Source organism: Rhipicephalus sanguineus, chromosome 11 (assembly GCF_013339695.2).
Source record: "Rhipicephalus sanguineus isolate Rsan-2018 chromosome 11, BIME_Rsan_1.4, whole genome shotgun sequence".
In the NCBI taxonomy this organism is placed as follows: Eukaryota; Metazoa; Arthropoda; class Arachnida; order Ixodida; family Ixodidae; genus Rhipicephalus; species Rhipicephalus sanguineus.
This window is the reverse complement of record NC_051186.1, coordinates 30,091,784-30,103,581: the sequence shown is the minus strand read 5'-3', so window position 1 is coordinate 30,103,581 and position 11,798 is coordinate 30,091,784. Positions and strand designations below refer to the sequence as shown.

At 44.1% G+C, this 11,798-nt stretch overlaps 1 long non-coding RNA gene across 1 annotated transcript; it reads left to right on the top strand.

Annotated features, from left to right (window-relative positions):
- The first annotated feature begins 1,480 nt into the window (after positions 1-1,480).
- On the top strand, positions 1,481-5,464 carry LOC119374822 (uncharacterized). The gene is made up of 2 exons (XR_005180330.2): positions 1,481-2,346; positions 3,680-5,464. It is a non-coding gene; the product is annotated as an uncharacterized LOC119374822 (long non-coding RNA).
- Positions 5,465-11,798: the final 6,334 nt, after the last annotated feature.

The following is an 11,798-nucleotide window of genomic DNA, read 5'->3' as shown; positions in this document are numbered from 1 at the left end:
ATGGCCAGTGTGGCTGAATTCGCGATGTGTTCTGGCTGGAAAATGTGGTAATTGAAGTTTTCGAACAGAGTTTTCAAAGTGGGCGTTACAGGCAAGGACTCCGCCAGCAGTGCCAGTGTGCAAATTGCCGGAGCAACCGCCAATCGGAGGTTCGCATACATCGTGAATTCTGTCAGACCGTCCTTTATTATTTTTTTTTCTCCCAGAAAGAATGGGCAAATCATGACGCGCTGACGTTTTCATGACTGCTTTGTTGCAGTGAAGCACGTCTTCTTTTCCGCAGGCACACGTTTCAGCTGACCACGAGACCGCTTTTCTTTCTTCTTTCTTTTTTTTTGCGCTGGCAGCAGCGAGGTTGGGGTGCTTCAGCTGTCACTCATTAGTATCGCTACATTGCATTGCCTTGTGGCTCCTAAGGGCCGTCGTTTCCGCGGATTTGCGGCGAAATCGGGATCGGGAATTGGCACATGGCACCCAAAGTTTTCGAATTAACCGTGCTGGTGCTGACCGCTTCAAATTATCTACTCAAATTTAAATGGCAAAATATAGGACCGCTGAAACCCTCCCTTCCAACTAAGCGGGATTTCGAATCAACCGAGTTCGAATTAATGAGGTTTTTTTTGTATTTTGCTTTTGTTTCGTACTGGCTAAGATGTGGTTTCCCGTATAAAAAGCTGTGCTATGCCCTATTGCCACCCCATGCTGCAGCTGAGGTTTTTAAATAGTTGAGTGAAAAAGACAGAAATCTGGCAGGGTTGAAATGTAGGATGATAAGGAAGAAACTTAAGAAGTCAGGAACAGTGCAGCAAGCAATACAAAGCAGAATGACAAGTGTAACACTGAGAAAGAAAAATGGCACTGTAGATTAAAATATTACGTTGTAGCACAAAAAAATTTTGGAGGAGAGCCAAAGGAGACAACAAGCACATTTGCTAGTCATCATTGTCCTATTCCTTGTCACTCGTCAAAAAAATTGTATGAGACAAAAACTATCACGGATTACCAACGGCTCAATCTTGTATCTGGCTTAGCAGATTAGGAATGAATTGAGGGTAACTGGTGCTGTAGGTGCAGTTAAAAGAAGTGATGAACAAGTAATGCATATAGAGCAGACAATCAATTAAAATAATAATGGAATTGGCATCAAAATAGAAGGAACACATCCTGGAATGGTGGAGACCAATAACTCAAACATCCTGACTGATAGAATGGGCTGTTGTATCTGTCAATAATCTGTGTTCAGGTTCTCCATACCGGCTGTGAGCGATATTACTAGCCAACATCTTTCTATTGCTGGTATGCACTGGGCTGCGCCACATATTTTTTGGTGTGTGAGAAAGCCCTTTATGTAAACTCTCATGACTCGTGAGGTTTGGAATTTGCTTCCTTTCATTGCGCATTACAGTAGACTCTCGATAATTCAAACTCTGATATTCAAACTTTCGGTTAAATCAACAAATCTTAAATTTTTGGTTGGCCCACCATGTTTTCAATGTATTTTAAAGCTGCTTAATTCAAACTGCCTCACTGCACAAATTCAGTTGAATTCAAACTTTTGCTTGTCCATGTCTGGAAATATCTGTTGCCTTCGTTGCTTCTAGCTGAACATTCACGTTTTTCTGCTACTAACAGGCGCAAATAAAGCTGATTGCCTGCCTACAAAACGGCCAAACTAGCCGAACCTTGCACACCAATAATCTCGTGCTGACCGAGGGAGAAAAACTGTACGGTATGGCCTTGATCTATCGCATGCCAAACGTTTCCTAAAGTCACTTTCTCTGCAGTATGCCATGCGAGAAAGTGTCCTAAGAATTAGAAGGGGCTAGCTACTGTCGTGGGACGCAACACATTTCGTCCCTTAATTACACACCCGTGCATGCCTTGTATAACAAATACCAGTATTATCGCTGAATTCTAAAAATATTACTGGCAATCATGCAGAGCAGTCTATGATGTTGCTGCGGCACTGAGAAACAATACACATCACAGTGTTAGTTGGTCTGTTGCCCTGAGTCATACTTATGAGAACTTCTGATAATTCAAACTTGATAATTCAAATGAAATCCTGAGGTCCCCTCAAGATTGAATTATCGAGAGTCTACTGTATTATAATGTTGGAGCCTGTGCACTGAGGAAAAAAAGGAACTTGTGAGTGGGCTAGCGTGGATATTCAATTAGTTGTGGTCTATTGTTAAAAATAAAGCCTCTATGAGAACACGATGTGCAAGTGAACTATTTTGGAGTGCATCTTGCTTGTTCTGATAAAAATTCATTAAAAAATTTTCAGAGGTGTTCAAGGAGAAAGACACAAGAAATATTGGAAGTGCAGTGTTCACAATTGATGAGGTATGTGTGCTTGCATCATTTGTACCCTTTATTATTTAGATGCATTATTTTGGAGGAGTTGAAAGCAGTTGCTTAGTATTTGAGTTTGGTTTAGGGTTCATCACTCAGGGTACAACCATTATTGTCATGTGTCTAAGTTAATGACATTGTAACTACCCCAATTTAAGCATAGTTGTTGAAGACTGGGCTTCTGTGATTTGAGGCCTTCTGTCAGATACTTTTGCTTTGGAAACTACACACGTCAACTTTGAGTCAGCAGTTTGATGATGATTAGTGAAATTTGTCTCATGATAGGGAAAAACTAAGAAAAAAAACATCAAGTTACCACATTCAAAGGAAAGAAGTATGTGGTTTAGAAGTGGCTTACTTAAATACTTGACGGTTGTTGTGGTGCTTTATTGACACCAGTATTTATTATTTATATTTGGTATAAAATAATTGGAGCAGAAAATTTTCTACCTTCTAATGTTGTGAAAGGGTACAATTTGCATGAGCTTTGTGTTGTTTTAATTCCTCATTAATTATCATCTGCAAAAGCAAGCAAGTACACTGAGTTGCATGCACATAAAAATCTTAAGCTCCTGTGACCTGAAGACAACTTGAGGACGTAATTGCTTTATAAGTTTATTATTATTACTAGCTCGTATGTTAAAAATATTCTGAAGACAGCATCCTCATGTATAATTACATAAAGTAAACATTTCGTGATCCTTGTTGTAAAAATCGTTTTATCATCCTAAACACAAAAATAAAACTAGCATCGCATGGTAGGTTGTGATATTTGCACTAGATATGGGTTTTTATGTGAACTAGTGATATGTGAAAGCATGTCATAAGTGAATTTTGTTCATGATGACACAAAAGCCTAGGTCAATTTTGGGGTATTTTTCTGCAAAATCTGATGGCAATGACAGGCTTAGACCACTCCCATACAGCTTTGCATGCATCTGACTCCATATTCCGCATAAACATGTCGCATAATTCTCTTTTCATTTTGAACGTGTTTACAAGCAAGTTATCCTATTGTGTACAAAATTGTAGGCTATTGTAGACTCTATGTTAGACTGGGAAGGTTCAGATGCCATTTGTGTCATTTGCAATAAGTAATCTCTTTAAAAATTTATTTAGAAATTGTGCCTGCTACATATGACAAATAGTATGTGGGAGAAACAAAGCAGTTCATTCTTGGCCTTGTTCATTCAATTGAATGTGACCTGGGATACAGCTATAATTCTCTTTTTTTATTTGACTAGTTCAGGAAAGCCGATATCAATGCCGTTTTAGCATGTTTCATCTTGAATAGGTAATTTTATAATCAATGTCTTTTCCACAGTGGCTGGAGAACACGATGTATGCGTAGAATGCCGGATGCAACTGACACGTGACTATCCTTGATACGTCTTCTTGGGGAATCCCAGCCAACAAACTGCCAACTCCGGTCACTTCCAACATCTCTTTCGGGTCTTTGCCACAACACATGCAGACTTCCTGCTTAATGCAAAGCTTTGGAAACGCGCGCACTCTGCCATGCATAGTTTCTGCAAAGTGTCCGCCGCTGCTTGCATTGTGTACCGAAAGTAACAATTGTACAGCGGCTTTATTTGCGGGGGCAGATTTTTATAGCTGTACGTGAACGCTGCTAGGTGCTGCTTTGGACAACTCACAACTAGTCATCGTCTTGCTGAGACATCCATTACAGGCCAAGCTGAAAGCTTTGCATTCTTGCTATGTGCCTGTCTTTACCCACACCTAATGTGTCGATTGTGGCGTCTGTGTTTTCCGATCGGGATGCACCTGGAACATTGTGCTCTGCTTTTTTTGCGAGATCTAAGACATTTAATTGTCCCCTTAGTATTATGCGGTTCAACTTCGTCATAATAAACCTCTTTTAAACGAAATAATGCAAGTTGCACATGCTGATAATTCCATCTCAGCATCTAGCACACGATAAAACACAAGGACAAAGTGAAATACGACGAAATGTGGCATACAGTAATGGCCGTCTTTGTCATATTTCACTCTGTCCTTGTGCTGTGCGATGCACTAAATGCTGGAATTTATTAACGAAATTCGCAATACAGCATATTTGCTTCCATTTGTCCAGCCTTTCATCATTGCCAGGTTTCTCTTGGGGTTTTTTATTCATGAATTCGTAAAGCTTTGGCCGCAAGAAACTGTTCACGGAACTTTGACATTGTTTAACTTTTTGAATAGCAGAAACCTTGCCGTAATGAAATTTCTTGTTTTACAAGGTTCTTGGTACGAAGTACGACCACATTATACTGAGGTACAGCTGCACTTTGCTTAATAAGTTATGTCTTTCTATCAATATTTTTTTAATACACGGCATTCAGCGAGTTTGCCGCCTTTTTTTTTCTCGTGATACGAAGGCAGGGATTGCAACACATTTCACAGTGCGATTGGGAAATTTTTCCATCGACTCTTATTAAGGAAAATCCTCATTTTGACCATTTGTCTTCTCGCAATACATCCATGTTGGTTTGCACAAATTTCGATGGATATGTTTAAGTGTCTTGTCGCATCATATTTATAAAATACAGATGTATATGAGGTACAGACGTATTTTTATGTGGATGATGCTCTTTTTTCATCCTTTTATAAGTCTTTAAATGGATATGCAATGCAAGATTATCTGTCATCCTTGTTGCTTGAAGTGAATTCAGAGCAGGGAAGCTGGCCAAAGCGGTGATATGCACAGCACTGTGTGTTGTCTAAAACACAATCATTTATTATGATGCATTAAAAACCTAGTAAAGGGTGCTAGCAGTGTTTACAGTGTACTGTTAAATGTTTATGGCTAGCACCCATCTTATTCATGCCTTAAGATTGAGAAGTTAGATTTTCGAGACAGTCTAATTGGGTGCACTGAATTTTTTTTCACTTTTTAATGCCTGTATCTTTTTTTTTTTATTATTATTAGCCTGCCTGTCCCTTCTTTTCTGGTGTATTGTTGTGCCTTTTGTGGCAGCCATTTCAAGTTGAAATTTTCTAGGGATTTGTTTGTTGATTGTTGTGTGCTTTTGGTTCTAACGTGATTGAGCGGCGCTTTATTGTTGGCCATTGTAATAAAGAATCAGATCAGGAGATACCTCCTCTACTGGCAGTGTTTGTGCATTTTATTCTTTCTTTTCTCCTTTTGGTGGGATTTTGTTTAGGAATGACGAAGGTGCAAGGCTTCATGAATAGTGAATGCTCGTTAATTCCCATGTGTCCGTGTTTGTACGCCTTACATTCTTTTATGATGCTATGCATGTGTCACCTCTTTTTTGCCCCTCGCTGGAATTTCCATTATGTAAACTACGTTGCATTAACCAGCCGGAGTATCTACCCTGGTGAAGGACGATCGAGAATATAACCCCTGACCTCGTATGTGCAGCTTCCATCATAAGTACTAGTAGTTTGAGGATAGAAAGAGCACCTATTTCTGCAACCCATAACGGAGTACGGCGCAGCGTCGTTAAAGGTGCCCTGCAACACTTTTACAAGTAACCATTGAATGGCTCCATTAAAGTAGTTAACTGCCTTACGAATCAACCGCCGCAAACATTTTTAGAATCCGTCAAGTACGAGCGGAGTTAGATATTTGTCGCGCATTGTAATTGCTGTCTCTCTTCTCTCGTCCCGACGAGCGCGCTGGAAGCTAAGCGGCGAGGAATATTGACACGGGGGAAAGAAGATAAACGTCACACACGCGTCATGGCCTTGAGCACATTTTTTTTTCTTCGGTAACTATGCAGCTCACGATGATCAAATCAGCCAATGGCCGTGAAATTGGGTATATGGCGTCATTTGTAGAAAGAAGAGGGAGCGATTTCTAACTGGCTTTGAAAATTAATTATAAATTCAAGACCGCGTTAGGAGCCTCGAGTACCGATCGGCAGCGTTTTCCGACTCTACTGAAAAAGCGTTGCAGGGCTGCTTGAAGGGGGGTGCGGGAAAGAAGATGGATAGCCACCTTCTCGAGCTACCCACAACACCGGGCGCCGGGCCGGAGTGATTTGTTCCCCTTAGAAAAACCTGTGGGTGCCCGGCGGCACTGGGAATCGAACCCAGCGCCTTCCGCATTGGGGGCGGATGCCCTGAAGCCACATGATCACCTCTGCGGTCTTCATAATCTTCTGCTCCATTGTCGTCACCACCCTCTGCCTCCTTTCCGCCACGACAGCCGCCGTGGTAACTTGGCACGCACGTTTTGCGAAGCACGAGGGCGCGGGCTCGATTCTCGACGATCGACTACTGCAGCCGCATTTCAATGAAGGCGAGATGCAAGAACACCCGTTTGTTTAAATTTGGGTGCACGTTGCAAGAATGCCAGGTGGTCGAAATTAATCCGGAGTCCCCACTACGGCGTACCTCATAACCACGTCGCGGTTTTGGCGCATCAAACTCCGTAAATTATTATTAACACCCCCCCCCCCCCCCCCCCCCCCCCCCCCGACGATGACTGACCGTCAGCAACCTCCAATTTTCTACTATCGGATACGACTTAGAAGTCGGGAGAGGCCCCGCCCAGACGACCGACAGCCGATCAGCCCCGCGGCTGAAGAAATAGTCCCGCTCATTCACTCGTCGCTGTTCTCCGAAGGCGAGGTCACCGGCCGTCCGTCTAGTGACGTCAGTCTGGAGTACGCACCCATTGGTGCAGGCATGTGCACATACTCCTTTGAAGAGGAAATATCGCGGACTTGTATATGACGTTGTATATTACGAGATGTGCCCCGAGCGCGCTCGATGGTTTGGGTACACACTTATCATGAAAGTGGCCTCTGACACACAACACAACACAACACAACACAACACAACACAACACAACACACACACACACACACACACACACACACACACACACACACACACACACACACACACACACACACACACACACACACACACACACACACACACACACACAGAAGAGTTTCATTTGTGGTTGTCAAGACAACTCGCCGTTTTCTCTGACCAGATTGTGCCGCGGCGCTCCTTCATTCAAATTTCGCCACTTTTTCGTCACGGGGCGTTTCCGTCTGACGTAACAGAGCGGCCGCCTTTCCTGCGCTCCCGGCGCGCGTGGTTTCGATACGGCCTAGATCGGAGCCTTGGAATTCGATGATGAGCATCTCAAAATACATATGAATTTAGGTTTGTAAAAAAAATCTGGAGGCGACCTCAAGGGGTGTCTGGTAGTGGCGCTCGCACGTCGGCATTCGTGTGCACTGGTATACAACGAGAGGGAATTTATGGGCTCATTTCTTTGTTTGACACATGAGCATGACACCAAGCAGGTAGAGCATCGTGCGCGTTATTCGAAGGTTGCAAGTTGGGTCCCTGCCGGCGGCAAGTTGTCTTTTCGTCTACTTTACTGTCTCTGTCATAATTACTACAATACAGTTAGCCTCCCCTATACCTTCCTTGGCTTCAGTGTCTGTTGGTTTTCATTCCGGTGAAATTTGTTTCCGCGCTGTCTTGGAGGCCCCATCGAAAGAAGCGCGTAGTTGTGATATGCTCCGTCGGGTGCCTCAACGATCCCAGCTGCTCACAAGAAAAGCGCCTGCCAACTCTAGATTTACTGTATATGCTACCTTTAGGTAGCAGAGTTGCGCATCTGTCTTCCAACGCCGCTAGCAACCATGCATTGCGGAGAAGCTGCCGCTTGGGCCAATTTTTTTTTATTTCTCGACGCCTCCGCTGCAGCGAACTGAATTAACACTAGCCATCGACAGCCAATGTTTCTTCGACACGCCAGACAGGTTAATCGGCGACACGGTGGGCATGTCGCCTGCAAAAACGAAGTGCGACTTCACCGCATAGCTGTGGTTGCTAGCCGGACCTACGCGCTACTCTGCTACCTAAAGGTAGCATATACAGTGAATCTAGATCTACCTAGAGTTACTGTATATGCTACCTTTAGGTAGCAGAGTTGCGCATCTGTCTTCCAACGCCGCTAGCAACCATGCATTGCGGAGAAGCTGCCGCTTGGGCCAATTTTTTTATTTCTCGACGCCGCCGCTGCAGCGAACTGAATTAACACTAGCCATCGACAGCCAATGTTTATCGCCGGTCTTCGACACGCCAGACAGGTTAATCGGCGACACAGTATAGGCATGTCGCCTGCAAAAACGAAGTGCGACTTCACCGCATAGCTGTGGTTGCTAGCCGGACCTACGCGCTACTCTGCTACCTAAAGGTAGCATATATAGCTCATCTGGAAAGTGCGTATTACGCACTTTCCAGATGAGCTAGCGCCACCGCGCGGATTTTTTCGGAAGGCAGGAGACGGTGGTGGGTTTCCCACTCGCCCCGTTTGTGTGCATGTTTGTGTGGCTGCCGGAGCGTCGTAGTAGTGCGCCATGGAGAAAAACGGGCTAAGAGCGAAGAGCAATCGCATGGGCAGTGTGCCACAATGCACAAATCGTGCAAAATTTGGAAAAGTCAGCTTGCACCGCTTTCCAAAAGAGAAAAAACGACGGGAGTTGTGGACAATCAAGCTCCGCATTGGGAAGGAAGTTAGCAAATGGTCGTGTGTACTTCAACAAGACAACTATGACTGTTAAGTAGAAACATGTCATTAAAAGTCATCGTTGGGAGTGCAACAACAAACGCCAGATGCAATTTCATTTCCTTTTGTTGCAGTGATGCCTCTGTGTTTGTTTTTACATTGAAGCTTTTAGTACGGCATATCGCACACATTCACTGTTAGTCCCTTGGTGCACATTGCAGAAGACAACCGACAAAATATGATAAACTCATGTCGTTAAAGGTTTTTAACCTGTTCAAATATACCAGTGTGACAAACACATGTTTGCACTGAGCAGAGACACCGGCCTTACATGTGCATTCTCCCTGAAAATAAATCAATGCTAAGCATGCAAACGACATTAAAACTGTGGTAATTTTCGCAGGGTAAAATGCGACAGCTGCCACATGCATAATGAATCCGGGAAGCTTTAAGCAACATAATGCTACTTTTATAACACTAGAATGAAGAAGTGACAGTGTCTCCCCACCACCCCACAGCACGCGAAAACGCCAATCGTGCGGGAAGCTGGATATTGGCATACCTCATCATCGCGCTCATATCCGCTGAATCGCCACTACATAACTGTTTCCGTGTCACTCTTGAACAATCATTTCACAGCTAAACCGGCGCGGGGAACCATGTATCTCGCCGTGAACGTATACACACTACATTTTAGGCAGCGCAAAAGGGGGGGACGGCGCTTTGTTTACACACGAGCGCTACCGCTGGTTGGTGTCAATTCTCGTACATCATATATAGATTACAAAACGTAATAAGAAATACTGACATTTACGGCACCGGTTGCGTTGCAGACTTGAACATTTATTCTATGCGGCGGGCCTTTTATGGCACTTGTCTGCAGGCAGAGGGACTCCACCTGGACGGCCGCGCTTGTCGTCTCGCGTACTCCACAACTTATTATATGGCCAGCGTTAAACGCCGCCTCTCCTTCGACAACACATCTCTGTGTTTCCTTGGGAAGGATCGCGCTTAGAGATACCAGAGGCTCGTAAGCCGCCTGGTTCTCGAGACGTGCACGCTTTCGTGTCGCTTCCATCACCTCTCGTCCCGCCATATTGAAACGTTCTCCGCGCCACCTATAGGTGCTGAAAAGTGCGTCCACTTTTTTTCTTTTTTTGCTGCAGAACTTATAGAAATGAAGTAGCCGAGGAACATAAACCTCAACCTTTCCACAGCAAGCCAGAACTCATTCAGTTTTCATTCATTATCCTGACACTTAGACATTATCGTAAGTAAACTTACGCTCCGATATCACATGTATCCAATATAACTTTTCACTTGAACCACAATCATCGATTTCGTACCTGCTTTAATTTTTTAAAACAAGTTTTCTGAATATTCGGAAAACCGGAAGTGCTCGACCGGAAGTGCTTGGAAGAGAAACAAGAGTGCAGCTCTTGCAACTAAAAATGGGGATGCCATAAATTGTGGCGCCCTGTAACTCTTAACAGCGAGCTGTTTAAGCTCGACGTTAGGCCGTGCAGAGAGAAGAAAAACTATCATCATCATGACCGGCATCTACCTTCTAGCATGGAGGAAAGAATATGCCTTCTAGCGCGTTGCTCGGGCGGCGCGCTCTCTCTTCGCCTTATTCATCTCCTTGCTAATTAAGGTAAATTATTAATTAAGAAGTACTAATTATGATCACGCCAATTAAGAACGTGCTAATTAGTACCTTGTTAACTAAGAACAGTAATTAATAGTTCATTTCACGTAGCCACGACGGCACTTCACCAAGCAATATAGTTTTACGCTCCACATAGCCAAGCCTTGCAATGCCTAGCCAAACCAAGCAACGACCTAGTTGAGCTTGTACAAGCCGACAAGAGCTAGGTCGGCCACAAGGTCCGATGTTATAGTCCAGCCTTGCGCCACTAGCGCAAGCTGCCCGGGTTTTCTTTTTTTTTTATGTGAACAACTGCCCTTAAGTTAGCAGTCCGAAAGTTCATTGGCACGTTCTTGTTAAATAGTTTTTTTCGGAATAACATTAGCAGCGGAAAATTATTTTCGTCTCGATGCAGAGTTCATCTGCGAGAACGACAGGTGCATACAGTCATAGCCTTTTGTAAAAAATCTGTATTGGCTGAACAAAAAAATTAGGCGGATCCCACTCATTCTGGGAGTCGATGTCATGCGAAGCAGTAGGCGAGTAGTGGCTTATACCGAATCTTTTTTTAATGCTTTCATTCAAGCGTTGCGCGTCGGACCAACTTCTTTGTGCATTTTGAGTAGTTATGAGTATATCATGGGCAGGCCCGTAGCGAGGAATTTTTTGCGGGGCGGTGGGTAGGGGAGCACTTGCTGAAGACCTTGCTATTTGAGGAAAGCACCTATTTTGATGGCAGTACCTATATGAGGAAGCAACTATTTGGCGCGAGGGACCTCCTCAGGGCCTCCCCCATCCCTCTCTACGGAATTGACCGTGGTCTTACCAGGTCGACTACACCGACGCCGAAAGGATATATCTTATGGTCCGACGTGAGGTCGCTACTCACCTTAGAGCACAGATGTCAGTTTTACCGAAATGAACTTTACGCTACGGTGCGATGATGTGCACATCATAAGAAGCGGTTTTTGCCGCATTCCTCCAGATTGAGAAATGGTTGACCATAGCTTGGCGAGTCACATGAGTTAAAATGTTATGTTTATTACATACTTACAAATGGCGATAGCGAACAGTGCAACTACAGTTGACGTTGCCGCAATATGAAGCCATTATAGGGTCTTTTTCGTAGGCAGTTCCAGGCACTGGCCTAGCTCTGAGGATGAATACTTGACTGCCACGCAGAATGCCTGGGGTCGATTGGTGCTCTAAACGTGATTTTCAATCTTTTCGTCCCTCTAATATTTCCTTCACCGAGAACGCTGCCGAAGCCTGTCCCGCATTTTCTGC